Source organism: Sciurus carolinensis, chromosome 3 (genome assembly GCF_902686445.1).
Source record: "Sciurus carolinensis chromosome 3, mSciCar1.2, whole genome shotgun sequence".
Lineage (NCBI taxonomy): Eukaryota > Metazoa > Chordata > Mammalia > Rodentia > Sciuridae > Sciurus > Sciurus carolinensis.
In genome coordinates, this window is record NC_062215.1 from 116,607,990 (window position 1) to 116,624,322 (window position 16,333).

Sequence of the window (16,333 nt, forward strand, 5' to 3'; positions counted from 1 at the left end):
CAAAGCCAGCCTCAGCAAAAGCGAGGCACTAAGCAACTCAGTGCGAGCCCATCTCTAAATAAAATAAAAAAAACAGGGCTGGGGATGTGGCTCAGTGGTTAAGTGCCCATGGGTTCAATCCCCAACACACCCCCAAATGACTTTTGTTCCTGATCCTATTAATTATAAGGGACATTTTTCATAGAGACATTGTTAAGTAGGTCAAAATTTGTTTGACACATTTAGATTCTGAAACTGGACAAATGATGTCAGATCTAAAGATGAACTAATTCTAGAAATATGTAATATCAGTCTACCCCCTTCTTTCCAGTATACAGTTTAAGTCACAGAATAAATATCCTGTGCCTAGGATACAGAATCTTAAATAATTTCATGCCTTTGCAAAGTACTTCACTGTAAGTTTGAGGTCTAAATTACTTAAATAAGAAACTGAATTTAATTCCTGTTGAGATTTAAAAATTTCTATGCTTTTTATCCAAATGAGAAGTATGATCTTATTAGTGCATTAATTAAATTCATACAGGGTTTTTATATTACTTTAAATTTTGTATATTTGTTAGAGTTTTGTGAGTTACTGGTGAAATAAACCCTAAAATGTTTATCATTCCAGAATTTTCTGAGGTTTAATTTTTTTTTTTTTCTGTGCTGGGGGATCAAACCCAGAATCTCAAACATGCTCAGAACATGCTCTGTGACTGACCCACATACCCAGCACTAGAATTTTATTTCTCACTTGTGTAAAATGCATGAGTTTGGTGGCAGTCTTACATGAGGCAATTAAGCACCTGGCTCCTTCCATTTTATTGTGCTGCAATTCATCTATGGTTATGAATAATTTCTCTTCCAGTTTAATAAAGAGTTCATAACACATATTTCCTGCAATTTTTAACCTAAATGTTAAAATTCCCATGCTTCTGCTTATATTCTTTGAGAAGAACATAGTCCCTCTATGAAATATAGGCTTGAAAAAATGAATAACTGATGAGGCAGTCCCTTCCCAGAAACCAGTCTATTCTACAAAGTGGGTAGGGCACAAATTGTTGGTGGGCAGAAAGCTATCTTGAAAAAAACAGTGATGTTATTGATTATTACTAAGATCTTAGTAATCATTCTAGGAAAAAGAAAGAGATAATACTGATCTTGGAAAATAACTCATAATGCTGTAAAATTAAGGATTTGGAAATTTGATCACTTGGGTCTTCCAGCATCCATTGCAAACTGAAAAACAAAAAGATGCTGAAGAACTCTATTTTACCTGAGAATCCACTTTTTTATAAAAGTGAAAACTTCCATTCATGCTAGTAGTATGAAGTGGTCCAGTGAGATCTCTCACAAATAATGATTAAAAATTGAAAATAATTTGACATAACCCAACTGTTTGAAAGAGCAAGATATTAAACAAAGTAGGCACAAAAAATAGGGGAGGTTGCCTCTGAAAGACAATTGTGATAAGTGTTGCAAGCATGTGGCTTTTCTGTTGGTGTCAGGACACATCAGTTCAAGGTATCAGTGGATATGGTTCAAAGTTAGCAGAAGACCTGGAAATTTCAGGGGGAAATTCTGGAAGCAACAGTCACATAATAAGCAGCCTCCTAAATCTTATAAACTACATATGCACTGAGAAGTTGTGCCACTTACCCATTTCTTACCTCTTCACTCCAAATTTACCCTTTATTGCCTGGCTTGCAAAAATGGATGTGGGTACTCTAAACATATTTTCCCATTGCCTGCTGAAAAGGAACATTATCAGTACAGGGTGCTAGAGAGATACTTGAAGGAAAGAGTTGTACTTTGTGTACTTTGTGGTTCTGGTATGCTTTTTTTTTTTTTTTTTTTTTTTTTGTGCTGGGATTTGAACCCAGGGTCTTGTGCATGCTAGGCAAGCACTCTACCAACTGAGCCATAATCCCAGCCCCCTGGTATGCTCTTTAGACAGGCTTTTGCAGTTTCTTGGATTTGGGGTCACTCGAGATATTAAGATGTGCTTTCTAGTTGCATGTTGCCTACCCTTCCCCAAAAATCCAGTAACATTTTTTCTCACTCTATCTGTTGGTGACTGAGAAAGAGATTGGAAAAATGCATAGAAAGCTGGTACTATGAAACTGGTAAATCCAAGTTTTCAGGAGATCTTTGAAATATGAGAACAATATGAGAGTTTTAAAAAAGGGACAAGTGAGTCAAGATATAAACTGTTTAGTAAAAATGGAACGATTTTAGAATAAGTCATTCAAAAGGATGATAGGAAGGGTTAATAATTTTCCTCACTTTTTCTTATGTTTGATCAAAGAAACCTAAAATTAATTGAAATTCTAGAATTTAATTTCTTGTGAAATAAGCCTAAAGAAATGTGTATCTTCATACACATTTGGTTCACATATGGTTTTGTTGATATTCAATTAATTGTTTCATTTGATTAGATTCAACTTCCTCCAGGAAAATCTATAAACAAATCTTATCAAGAGCAATGGGGCAATGTTGGAGATAAGCTGCTGATGAAGTGAAAGATGGAGTGAAGGAAATGTGGTACATATATTCGATAGAATATTACTCAGCTTTAAACAATAAAATTATGGCATTTGCAGGTAACTGGATGGAGTTAGAGAATATCATGCTAAGCAAAATAATCTAAACCCCAAAAAACAAAGCCTGAATGTTTCCTCTGATATGTGGATGCTAATTCATATTAAGGCATTGGAGTTAGGGAAGAATAGAGTTACTTTATATTAGGTAGAGGGGAGTGAAGGGAGAGGAAGGGGTATTAGAGTAGGAATGATAGTAGAGTGAAACAGACATTATTACCTCTTGTTAATGTATGACTGCATGACCCATGTGATCCTATAATATGTATAATCAGAAAAATGAGAGATTACACTCTATTTATGTAGGATCTATCAAAATGTATAAATGTATTCTACTGTCATGTGCACCTAATTAGAACAAATAAAGTCATTAATTAAAATAAAAAAAATTATATACTCTGAATTACACATTAAAAAAAAAAAGAAGGGTAGAGATAGATGTTGTGATCTTCCTCTCCTTCATACAGATGAGAATCCTCTTGAACTCAAAATTGTAGAGACCTAGAGGACAATTTGCAGTGCAACAGAGAAACCCTTGGGAAATGAATCTGACTGTGCACCTTCAAAACTGTTTAGCATCTTGGGAGAGTTTTTGGAAGGTGAGAATAAAGTCTATTACATTCGCTTTTTCTCAAATGTGCCTGTCCTTTTTCATTTTCTCTACAACCAGGATATACAGAAAATCTTGTAGTAGGAGGAGAGTTAGTCTGAGTGGAAGTTGTTTTTCTTCCATATAGCTATTCAGGAAACTTAATGAGATATGTATATTTAAAAATAAAACTATTTGAGGATCTATCTACAAATCCTCACTTTTTATTTTTATTTAGCTTTAAAAGTACTATTTTTACTGATTTATCAAATATGTTGAAGCTCTAAAACAATATTATCTTGGGTTACTAAGGGATTTCATAACAAGACAAATTGTGTTTCAAAAGGGAAAAGGCCATGTATATTGGCACTGAGTAAATAGATCAATATATGGTGGATGGTGACAGCTAGGTCTCTTGATCTTAGAAAGGGACAGTTGTAAGCTAGAATGAATCACATGTTTCTGTATTAAAGTCAGAGAAAACAATATGAATTTGTGTTTCATTTAATAGACCTGGATAGCTACAGAACTAATTATAGATGTGTATGCTATACATCCTTTATGTGCCCAGAGGGTGCAATAAGAGTGAGCACACATGGTATCAAGATCTTAGTTTATAATATCATTAAAAAAAGAATTCTGAAATGCAAGATAAATATGGAATATTTTATGGTATCAGAAAGTAAAAATGTGCTCAAAACCAAAAAACCCAAAAACAAACAAACAAAAAATTGGGGGCATGTCAGAGAGACCTCAGAGCTAACCTGAAAGAACTTCAGTGTCAAAGCTGGAACAAGTGGAGTAACAAAATAAATAATGTAGTGGTGGATTATATTTCAAAATATAAAAAATGAATCCATGAGTACATATTGATATGAGTAAATGGTCAAATAAATAAGTAGGGGAGAAGAGATAAACCCTCTTTATAGAAAAATGTCAAATAAATCACATAGACACCTTTCTCTCTAGGACATACAGCTTAAAATCTTTTCTTCCCTGAGAGTTGGCTGGACATAGCGATATGCTTCCAGAAAGTCATGTATGGGAAGGAATGGAAGCACTTATATTGGGGAAACAAGGCATGTTACATAGGTCAGGTGAGCAAGGCTAACATCAGTGATAAGAAATTTTCCATTGACATGATGTGACAAGAATTACACTTCCCCTTTGTCTTAGTACATTTTGAGTTGGTATAACAAAATGTCTATGCTTGGTAATTTGGGGAAAAATGATTTTGATGGTTCAGCACTCTGGTGGGTGTAGGTTTTAAGCTGCATGGTGCCCACATACCATGACTGAATCACAACATAATGAGCAGCAGAAATGGAATCAGGTACGTGCAGAAGGGGCACATATATGAGCAAGAAAAAAAGAGCACAGAGAGACCAACCAGGCTCACTCTTTTGGTAAAAACTTGCTCTCATGGGAACTAATCCACTCCTACCAGATCCAATCTACTTCTGTAAGATGTTTGTGAGGCAGAGCTCCCACAGACTAATTACTTTCTAGTAGACCTTACCACCTAAAGGTCCTCTACCTGGACACTACACAAGAGGGACCAAACTTCCTCAAACTACATCCAAACCCTGCAACCTCTGTGTTGCTAAACCAGTAGTTCCAAAAAACACTAATCACACACTAACTGTGAGAAAAGTTTCACATAAACACCATTAAAGAACATTTTATAAAATACTTGACCTTAAAACTTATCAAGGTATTGAAAAATTAGGAAAGTGGAAAAACTGTAATGGACTAGGTAAGACTGAGGAGACATGGTGAGTAGATTTAAAGTGATATGATGGGTGAGCTCTTTGAACAGAAAAAGGACTTCAGGGAAAAACTGAGGAAATTTGAATAAAGTATGGATTTTAGTTAATAGTAGTGTACTAATATTGGTTTCTTTTTTTTTATTGTAAACAAATGGGATACATGTTGTTTCTCTGTCTGTACATGGCGTAAAGGCATACCATTTGTATAATCATAAATTTACATAGGGTAATGTTGTTTGATTCATTCTGCCATTTTTTCCCTTCCCCCCCTCCCTTCCCACCCTTCCCCTCCATCTATACAGTCCTTCCTTCCTCCATTCCTGCTCCCCTCCCTAAACCCAACTCCAACCCCAACACTAACCCTTCCCACCCCCCATTATGTGTCATCATCCACTTATTAGCGATATCATTCTTCCTTTGGTTTTTTGAGATTGGCTTATCTCACTTATCATGATATTCTCCAGTTTCATCCATTTGCCTGCAAATGACATAATTTTATTGTTCTTTATGGCTGAGTAATATTCCATTGTATATATATACCACATTTTCTTTATCCATTCATCAATTGAAGGACATCTAGGTTGGTTCCACAATCTGGCTATTGTGAACTGAGCAGCTATGAACATTGATGTGGCTGTATCTCTGTAATATGCTGATTTTAAGTCCTTTGGGTATAGGCCAAGGAGTGGGATAGCTGGGTCAAATGGTAGTTCCATTCCAAGTTTTCTAAGGAGTCTCCACACTGCTTTCCAGAGTGGCTGCACGAATTTGCAGCCCCACCAGCAATGTCTGAGTGTACCTTTCTCCCCACATCCTCGCCAACACCTGTTGTTGCTTGTATTCTTGATAATTGCCATTCTAATTGGGGTGAGATGGAATCTTAGGGTGGTTTTGATTTGCATTTCTCTTATTACTAGAGATGTTGAACATTTTTCCATATGTTTGTTGATTGCTTGTATATCTTCTTCTGTGAAGTGTCTATTCATTTCCTTAGCCCATTTGTCAGTTGGATTATTTACATTCTTGGTGTAGAGTTTTTTGAGTTCTTTATAGATTCTGGAGATTAGCGCTCTATCTGAAGTATGATTGGCAAAGATTTTCTCCCACTCTCTAGGCTCTTTCTTCGCATTGCTGATAGTTTCCTTTGCTGAGAGAAAGCTTTTTAGTTTGAATCTATCCCAGTTATTAATCCTTGCTTTTATTTCTTGTGCTATGGGAGTCCTGTTGAGGAAGTCTGGTCCTAAGCCGACATGTTGAAGCTCTGGACCTACTTTTTCTTCTATAAGATGCAAGGTCTCGGGTCTGATTCTGAGATCCTTAATCCATTTTGAGTTTAGTTTCGTGCATGGTGAGAGATATGGATTTAGTTTCATTCTGTTGCATATGGATTTCCAATTCTCCCAGCACCATTTGTTGAAGAGGCTATCTTTTCTCCATTGCATATTTTTGGCCCCTTTGTCTAGTATGAGAAAATTGTATTTATTTGGGTTTGTGTCCGTGTCCTCTATTCTGTACCATTGATCCACCTTTCTATTTTGGTACCAATACCATGCCGTTTTTGTTATTATTGCTTTGTAGTAGAGTTGAAGATCTGGTAATGTGATACCCCCTGCTTCACTCTTTCTGCCAAGGATTGCTTTAGCTATTCTGGGATTTTTATTCTTCCAAATGAGTTTCATAATTGCTTGCTCTATTTCTGTAAGGTACATCATTGGGATTTTAATTGGAATTGCATTGAATCTGTATAGCACTTTTGGTAGTATGGCCATTTTGACAATATTAATTCTTCCTATCCAAGAACATGGGAGATCTTTCCATCTTCTAAGGTTTTCTTGAATTTCTTTCTTTAGTGTTCTGTAGTTCTCATTGTAGAGGTCTTTCACCTCTTTTGTGAGATTTATTCCCAAATACTTTATTTTTTTCGAAGCTATTGTGAATGGGGTAGTTTTCCTAATTTCTCTTTCTGAAGATTCATCGCTTATATATAAAAATGCCTTAGATTTATGTGCATTGATCTTATATCCCGCTACTTTACTGAATTCACTTATGAGATCTAAAAGTTTTCTGGTGGAATTTCCTGGTTCCTCTAAGTATACCATCATATCATCAGCAAATAGGGATAGTTTGAGTTCTTCTTTTCCTATTTGTATCCCTTTAATTTCTTTGGTCTGTCTAATTGCTCTGGCTAGAGTTTCAAGGACGATATTGAATAGAAGTGGTGAAAGAGGGCATCCCTGCCTTGTTCCAGTTTTTAGGGGGAATGCTTTCAGTTTTTCAACATTTAGAATGATATTAGCCATGGGTTTAGCGTAGATGGCCTTTACAATGTTAAGGAATGTTCCCACTATCCCTATTTTTTCTACTGTTTTGAGCATGAAGGGGTGCTGTATTTTATCAAATGCTTTTTCTGCATCCATCGAAATAATCATGTGATTCTTGACTTTAAGTCTATTGATATGGTGAATGACATTTATTGATTTCCTGATGTTGAACCAACCTTGCATCCCTGGGATGAAACCCACTTGATCATGGTGCACTATCTTTTTAATATGTTTTTGTATGCGATTTGCTAAAATTTTGTTTAGAATTTTTGCGTCGATGTTCATTAAGGATATTGGTGTGAAATTTTCTTTCCTCGATGTGTCTCTGTCTGGTTTAGGAATCAGGGTAATATTGGCTTCATAGAATGAGTTTGGGAGAGTTCCCTCCTCTTCTATTTTCTGGAATACTTTGAGAAGTATTGGAATGAGTTCTTCTTTATAAGTTTTGTAGAACTCGGCTGAGAACCCATCTGGTCCTGGACTTTTCTTTGTTGGAAGGCTTTTGATGACTTCTTCTATTTCATTACTTGAAATTGGTCTATTTAAATTGTGTATGTCCTCCTCGTTCAGTTTAGGCAATTCATATGTCTCTAGAAACCTGTTGATGTCTTCAAAATTTTCTATTTTGTTGGAGTATAGATTTTCAAAATAGCTTCTAATTATGTTTTGTATTTCAGTCGTGTCTGTTGTGATATTTCCTTGTTCATTCCAAATTTTAGTGATTTGGGTTTTCTCTCTCCTTCTCTTTGTTAGTGTGGCTAAAGGTTTATCAATTTTGTTTATTTTTTCGAAGAACCAACTATTTATTTTGTCAATTTTTTGTATTGTTTCTTTTGTTTCAATTTCGTTGATTTCAGCTCTCAGTTTAACTATTTCCTGTTTTCTACTACTTTTGGTGTTGGTCTGTTCTTCTTCTCTAGGGCTTTGAGTTGTAGTGTTAGGTCATTTATTTTTTGAGTTTTACTTCTTTTATTAAATGCGCTCCATGAAATAAATCTTCCTCTAAGTACTGTTTTCATAGTGTCCCAGAGATTTTGATATGATGTTTCTTTGTTCTCGTTTACCTCTAAGAATTTTTTAATTTCCTTCCTAATATCTTCTGTTATCCATTCATCATATAATAGCATATTGTTTAATCTCCAGGTGTTGGAGTAGTTTCTGTTTTTTACTCTTTCATTGATTTCTAACTTCAATCCATTATGATCTGATAGAATACAAGGTAGTGTCTCTATCTTCTTGTATTTGCTGACATTAGCTTTGTGGCATAATATATGGTCTATTTTAGAGAAGGATCCATGTGTTGCTGAGAAGAAAGTGTATTCGCTCTTGGTTGGATGGTATATTCTATAAATGTCTGTTAAGTCTAAATTATTGATTGTGTTATTGAGATCTATGGTTTCTTTGTTCAATTTTTGTTTGGAAGATCTGTCCAGTGGTGAAAGAGGTGTGTTAAAATCACCTAGTATTATTGTGTTATGGTCTATTTGGTTTCTAAAATTGAGAAGGATTTGTTTAACATACATGGATGAGCCACTGTTTGGGGCATAGATTTTATGATTGTTATATCTTGCTGATTTATGCTTCCCTTAAGCAGTATGAAATGTCCTTCTTTATCCCTTCTAACTAACATTGGCTTGAAGTCCACATTATCTGAAATGAGGATGGATACTCCAGCTTTTTTGCTGAGCCCATGTGCATGGTATGTTTTTCCCCATCTTTTCACCTTTAGTCTATGGGTATCTCTTTCTATGAGGTGAGTCTCTTGCAGGCAACATATTGTTGGATCTTTCTTTTTTATCCAATCTGCCAGTCTATGTCTTTTGATTGATGAATTCAGGCCATTAACATTCAGGGTTATTATTGAGATATGATTTGTATTCCCAGTCATTTGGTTCATATTTAAAATTTTTGACACATCTTGGTTCCTCCTTTATTTGACAGTTCCTTTAGGATAATTCCTCCCTTTGCTGATTTGCTTCTTTGTTTTTTATCTCTTCCTCATGAAATATTTTGCTGAGAATGTTCTGTAATGCTGGCTTTCTTTTTGTAAATTCTTTTAGCTTTTGTTTATCATGGAATGATCTTATTTCATTGTCAAATTTGAAGGTAAGTTTTGCTGGGTATAAGATTCTTGGTTGGCATCCATTTTCTTTCAGAGCTTGAAAAATGTTGTTCCAGGCCCTTCTAGCTTTTAGGGTCTGGATTGAAAAATCTGCTGATATCCGTATTGGCTTCCCCCTGAATGTAATTTGGTTCTTTTCTCTCACAGCCTTTAAAATTCTGTCTTTATTTTGTATGTTAGGTATTTTCATTATAATGTGCCTTGGTGTGGGTCTGTTGTAATTTTGTGTATTTGGAGTCCTATAAGCCTCTTGGACTTGATTTTCCATTTCATTCTTCAGATTTGGGAAATTTTCTGATATTATTTCATTGAATAGATTGTTCATTCCTTTGGTTTGTTTCTCTAAGCCTTCCTCAATCCCAATAATTCTCAAATTTGGCCTTTTCATGATATCCCATAGTTCTTGGAGATTCTGTTCATGATTTCTCACCATCTTCTCTGTTTGTTCAACTTTGTTTTCGAGGTTAAATATTTTGTCTTCAATATCTGAAGTTCTGTCTTCCAGCTGTTCTATCCTATTGGTTATGCTTTCTATGGAGTTCTTAATTTGGTTTATTGTTTCCTTCATTTCAAGGATTTCTGTTTGTTTTTTTTTCAATATCTCTAACTCTTTATTGAAATGGTCTTTTGCTTCCTGAATTTGTTCTCTTAACTGTCGATTGGTGCGATCATTCAATGTCTGCATTTGCTCTTTCATCTCATTGTTTGCTTCCCTAATCATTTTAATTATGTACATTCTGAACTCCCTTTCTGTCATTTCTTCTGCCATGCTGTCGTTGGATTTTATTGATGTAACATCTAGATTTGTTTGGGGCATTTTCTTCCCTTGTTTTCTCATATTGTTCAGGAATCAGTGGGTCATTAAGATATTGCAGATTTCCTCTATCAACTTATAATGTCCCTGAAGATTGCTAGTATATCCCCTCTTATCCTTCAGTAGCCTGAAGTCTTGGAGGAGGTTGATAATTCGGAGCTCCACGAAGAAGCTGCCTCTCTAGGTGTGGTAACCCTCAGGTGGCGTATATTCCCTGCTAGTGGGCAGAGGTGCCTCCACTTGTTTACCAATGGTCATCCAATGGGGAACTAGACTGCGGGCTGAGGCAAGGCCTGTTTGTGCCTATGTCTCTGGCTTTACTGTCCCTGTGGGAAAACCTCCCCCGGCCGGGAAGAGTCACTCGGTGGGGACCTCTCGCTGGTCAGTTGCCCTCCTAGAGGTTCCCCTCAATCTACAACTACCACCTGGGCTGGGCTGTCTTCCTCTGCAATGATCCCAGGGGTCCGGACCTACGTCCTGGGCCTGGGAGCCTCACCCTTTGCAGGCGAGTCTCCTTAGGCTGCCTCTCCCAGAGAATCTGCCCGCAGCCCTGGAAACTTCTCTCCGCCCCTAGGCGTGTCTCTGTGCGGCTCTTCCAGCAAGAAGCCACCTAGCTCCTGGGACCCTGCTCTGCACCAATCGCCTGGCTATGCAGCCCCTCCCCTGAGCCACCACCTGGAGACCCGTACAATAGCTCGGAGACCCAGAGACCCGCCACACACCTCCTCCTCCGGACAGCCGCCCGGTTTCCGACGCAGTCACTAGGAGTCTAAGCAACTCACTTCGGGTCTCCTCCTCCCGCCAACCACCCGTAGCCCTAGGCAGTCACTCCAAGTCCAAGTGACCCGCCCTGTTCCTCCTCCTCCTCCTTGGGGTAGCCCCCCGGGTGTTCAGGAGTGGTGGCTCCGAGACCAGGTGATTCACCACGCTCGTCCTCCAGGCAGGCCACCAGTGTTCAGGAGCGGTCGCTTTTAGTCCAATCAACTCACCACTTGCCTCCTCCTCTGGCAACCACCTGTGGTTCTGATGCAGTCACTCCCAGACTAAGCGTCCCACCGCTCTCCTCCTCCAGGCAGGCCACCAGTGTTCTGGAGCAGCTGCTCCGAGTTCAAATAGCTTGTCACGCAGCTCCTCCTCCGGCAACCGCCCGCGGCTCTGATGCAGTCACTCCCTGGTCAAGCAACACACCGCGCTCCTCCTCTTCCTCCGGGCAACCCCCTGGTGTTCAGAAGTGGTTGTTCTGGGTCCAAACAGCTTGCCACGCAGCTCCTCCCCAGGCAGCCGCCCGGAGCCCCAGCGGCTGCTCGAGTCCAAGCGCTGTGCTGAGCCGCCTCCTCTACGATGATCCCAGTTCTAATATTGGTTTCTTAATTGTGATAAATATATCCTGATAAGGTAGGGTAATAACAGTAGGGAAAATGGGATAAAGGGTACATGAGAACTCTCTGTTCTATTAATTTTTGTATATTTACAACACTATTTTCAAGTAAAAGAAAAATAAAGAGGTTTCTTGTATCTTTTAGTTAAATCTGTATCAATTAAACACCAATCTGTCATTCTTTCTCAAATAGTGCAGTGCTCTAGAAGAAATAAAATTACAACAGGTATAAATAAATAGCAAAAATTTAATACATGGAAATTCACATATACATTCAAATGAAATGAATGACAGTTCTAGAGGCCATGAGACCTTAAGAGGGGAAAGTCTTGTTGTAATTATTGTAAATTACATCATTCTTGCTTAAATTAAAACAATAATCTCCTCAAAGCTTAAAAAAATATTACATGAAGTTTGGGGTCTTTCAATATCCTGATCAGAACATATGATGTATTTATTAGAAAGTAATATTTTAGAATATCAATGACATTCAGCCCCTCAAAGTATAATATATATGAACCAGACAGTGTTTATAGTATTCCAAGATAAGTTGCACTATTAAATCTGTTTTTAAGGAAATTGGAGTAGTTCCCAGCTCCTCAATATCTTCATTTATTGTGCTGTATTCTGTATAACTGCCCTGATTTAGGTAGGGTATCTTCTCAGAAGAACCCCTGAACAAATTTTGCAATGTAAGTGTTTTCTGAAAAAAGATTCTTAAAATAATTTTAACAAGATTTATTATGCTGCTTCTAAAATTTCTTGATAAGGATACTTCAGAGTGAGAAGAATTTAAAACAGAGCATTCTAGGCCTTCAGAAAGTGGTTGATCCAATTTAAGACCAATTAGACTCATATTTCAAAAAGACATGGAAAGAACTTTTTCAAAGTCACAGGGTGATTTTTTTTGGAAGAGCTGCAGTTTCTGCTGTTACAGAGTTTGGGAGGCAGATGGCTTAGCACATAGGTTTTCTTTTCAATCAAGCAGGGCTAGAATTGAATCTTCTTCATCTATCAATTATGTGATCATTGAAAAAATAGCTTTTTCCTTCTGATTTTTCATTTGTAAAGTAGGGATAAGAGTAGTAATCCCCACGCCATGTTAATGAGTGAATCACATGAGGTAATTTATGGAAAGTGTCAATGCAGCGCTCAGCATACTATGAACAAGTTACCATATGAAGACTACAATTATTAAGTACTTGTGATTCCTTTTCCATCAACTACAATGCATGTTCTTTTCCGATTATTCTGTCATTCTACAGATTACAATATATGGTGTTACATTCCCTGTGGCAATATCTCATCAGTCATTCATTCTTTGAGGGGGGGCAGGTGGGGATATAAATTTCCAGGAACTATGCCATGATTAGGAGCAAAGCTGTATCAATTACCATGAAGGTGTCCCCTGAAGAGAGTTCAGTGTGGCTGCCCTTTAGAAGAAACAAAAATTAGAAACTAGGGGAAAGACTTGCAGACATGCAAGGGAGTTTCCAAATATTTGGACAGAGCATTATGATTGTTAATGAACCAATATTGATATAATATTATTAAATTATGTTTACAGTTTCATTAATATTTATTCTTTGTGTTGTATAAAGTTACATTTAAGTGGGTTTCAACAAATGCATAATATTATTGTTTCTCCATTCCACTGTTATCACCCCAAAAATTCCCTATAATTTATCTTTTTATTTTTCCTCTCTTCTTCCCCAAACCCTGGAAACCACTGTTCTTTTGTCTTCCAGAATGTCATAGTTGATATCATACATTATGTAGCCTTTTATACTGCCTTTGACATAGCAACATGCATTTAAGTTTCCTCCATGTCCATTTGTGCCTTGATTATACACTTCTTTTTGTCAGTGTAATGTTTCATTACATGAATGTTCCACAGTTTGTTTATCCATTCACCTATAGAAGGACTTTTCTAGCTTGCTTCTGGATTTTGGCAATTTTAAATAAAACTTCTAAAATCATTAATGTAAAGGTTCTCGTATGGTCATAAGTTTTTAACTTGTTTGGGCAAACATTTATGAGCACATTTGCTAGATTATATAGGACTATGTTTACCATTCTAAGAAACTACCAAAATTCTTCCATAGTAGATGTGCCATTTTTTATCCCCACCAGCAATAAATGAAGGTGTCTCTTGTTCCACATGCCAATCTGCATTTTTGTCTAGTTAGTATTGTTTTGATTTTAGCAATCCTAATAGGTGAGTAGTGACCTCTCATGGTTAAGTTTCCTAATAAAAAACATAATTGAGCATCTGCATATGCTTATTGTCATTTGTATATCTTTTTGTCAAGGTGTCTATTTAGATTGCATCCATTATGGAACTGAGTTGTTTTCTCATTTTTGAGTTTTAAGAGTTCTTTGTCTTTTTTTGGATACAAGTCCTTATCGAATATGTTCTTTGAAAATATTTTCAACTCTTCTGTAAAATTTTTCTCCATTCTCTTAGCAGTATCTTTTAAGAGAAAAAAATTAAATTTTAATCAAGTCACACTCATCAAGTTTTTTCTTCCATGAACTGTGTGATATTATACCTGAAAAATTCAGTCAAACCTAGATTTTCTCTTATGATTTTAAAGATGTTTCACTGATTTGGGTTTTGCATGTAGGTTTATGCTCCATTTTAAATTAACTTTTGTGAAGCAAGAAAGAAGAAAGGTCTGTGCATATGCATACACACACACACACACACACACACACACACACTGCATATGGTTGTTCAGTTTTTCAGCACCATTGTTGAAAGTTTATCTTTTCCTCCATTGAATTGCCTTTATTCTTCTATCAACAATCTGTAGACTGTGTTTGCTCTCTACTCTGTTTCATTGACCTCTTAGCCTTTCTTTTGCCAATATTGCTCTGTCTTGATTACTGTAGCTTTATTAATGCTTTTAAATTGAGCATGGTAAGTCTTCTGACTTTGCTCTTTTACTTCTATATTGTTGTGGCTTTTCTTGGTCTTATTCTTTTCCATATAAGCTTTAGAATTAGTTTGTTGATATCCACAAAATAGGTTGCTGAAATATGGATTGGCACTTAATTGAATACATAGCTCAAATTAGAAATAATCGGTGTTGATACTATTTGCATCTTCCTATGCAGGAACATGAAATCTCCTTTCATTTAGAACTTATTTCATGTCTACTATGTATGAGTTTTGGTATTTTCTTCACGTTGATCCTGTGCATATTTTTTTTTGTTAGATTCATACTTGAGTATTTGATTTTTTTTGTTCCAATGTATATGACTTTTTATTTTCAAATTTCAGATTACAATTATTAACTGATTGGTAGTAGGTAGGAAAACAATTATGTTCTGTGTAATAACTCTATCACCTGCAACCTTGCTATAATATCATGTAAGCTCCAGAAATGTCTTTTTTATTGATTTCTTAGGGTATTCTCCATTAACAATAATTTCATCTATGAAAAGGAAAATTGTTTTTATTCTTCTGAATTTGTGTGTCTTTTATGTCCTCTTTCTGTCTGATTGTATTAGCTAGGAATTCCAACCTGTTGTTGAATAGGATTGTATAGAAAGAACATCCTTTCCTGGTTTGCCATCTGTCTTAGTCCATCTTGTGCTGCTATACAAAAATACCTCAGACTGAATAATTTATAAAGGAAAGAAATTTATTTTTTATAGTTCTGGAGGCTGGAAAATCCAAGATCACAGTGCCAGTGGGTTTGGTGTCTGGTATTTGCTTCCCAGGTGGCAACTTGAACACTACATTCTCCAGAGAGCAGAAACATTGTGTCCTTACCTTGCAGAAGAACAAAACAGCAAAGATAAAGCAAGGATGCTGAACTCACTATTTAACAATGGTGCCAGTCTCATTCATGAGAGAAGGGCCAATGGCCTAATAACCTTTCGAATTTCCTTTTTTTCCATTTTATTTGTTCCATGGACTGTGCCATGGGTGTTGTATCTAAAAAATTCAGTCAAACCTAAATTTTCTCCTACATTTTTAAAGAAGTTTTATAGTTTTGGGTTTCACATATAGCTGATAGTAAACTAACACACCCCATGAACATACTTATTACCATTAATGGTGATAATTATTTTTCAACATAGGTTTTGGAGTGGACAAACTTTCAAACTATAGCCCCATCTTAGGGGGGAAGCATCCAGTCTCTCACCACTAAGTATTATGTCAGTTGCAAGCATTTTGTAACTATTTCTCAACAAATTAAGTTCTATTATATTCATAGCTTGATGTCAGATTTATTATTGGAAGACAGTAAATTTCATGTTTTTATATCTATTTATATAATCATATAATTTTTCTTCTTTAACACACTGAGATGATGAATTACACAAATTTATTTTCAAATGCTATACCAGACTTGTGTTTCTGAGACAAGTCCTACTTGGTAATAATGTTAATTCTTTTTACAATTTGTTGGATTCTGTTTGCTAATATTTTGTTGATGGTGTCTGCATTTATGTTCATATGTTAGCTAACTCTCATTAGAACCTGAGATAACCAACTTATTAAGAGAAAAGGTTTATTTTGGCTCACAATTTTGGAGGTTCTTGTCCATGTTTAGTTTGTCCCATTGCTTTGGTCCTGTGGTGAGCCAGCACATTGTGGTGGGAGCAAGTGTCAAAAAATAGCGAGAAAAGGGCAAAGGTATCACAATCCCCTTCAAAGCACACTACCAATGACCTTAAGATTTCCCAATACGTCCCACTTCTTAAAGATTCCACCACTTCTCCACAGCGCCACCCTGGGGACCAAGC